The following is a 493-nucleotide window of genomic DNA, read 5'->3' on the forward strand; positions in this document are numbered from 1 at the left end:
TAATTTCTATAATCGGGATGTTCAGAGATCTGACACTAGCGTTGAAGGAATTTTGATTTATTTACGTATTTTCTAGCGCACTACTATTCAGCAGATGTGTGCACTGAAGGAGGTAAGACTTTTTGGCTTGAGCTTTTCAAGCACCTTGGGATCCTTGGAAATACAAAAATACATACCTGACATTATATTAGCTTCTTGTGCTAGCCACTAGCTAGACCTTAGCAAGCCACCATGTGCCATAAAGTGTGTTATTGCGTCCCAATGCACCAATATTGATCATATCTGGGGACTGACAAGCAAAAGGTAAGACTTTTTTTTAGCTTTACTTTATTTTCTAAGTATCCACTTTATGAGGCAAAAGTTTGACGGATTATGCCAAATACAATTTAACAGCTCTTAAGTAGGAAATGATATGATTTGTGTTCCACACTGGCGGCTCAAAATAAATCAGATTTACATCAAAAAGTGTGCTCTCCAATTCAGTCGGAGATAA

General features: G+C 37.3%; 1 protein-coding gene across 1 annotated transcript in view; it reads right to left on the minus strand.

Annotated features, from left to right (window-relative positions):
- Positions 1-493, minus strand: part of smarca2 (SWI/SNF related BAF chromatin remodeling complex subunit ATPase 2) — an 18746-nt gene that overhangs the window by 16569 nt on the left and 1684 nt on the right. The window lies entirely within an intron of this gene.

This window comes from Hippocampus comes, unplaced genomic scaffold (assembly GCF_001891065.2).
Source record: "Hippocampus comes isolate QL1 unplaced genomic scaffold, H_comes_QL1_v1.1 scaffold190, whole genome shotgun sequence".
Lineage (NCBI taxonomy): Eukaryota > Metazoa > Chordata > Actinopteri > Syngnathiformes > Syngnathidae > Hippocampus > Hippocampus comes.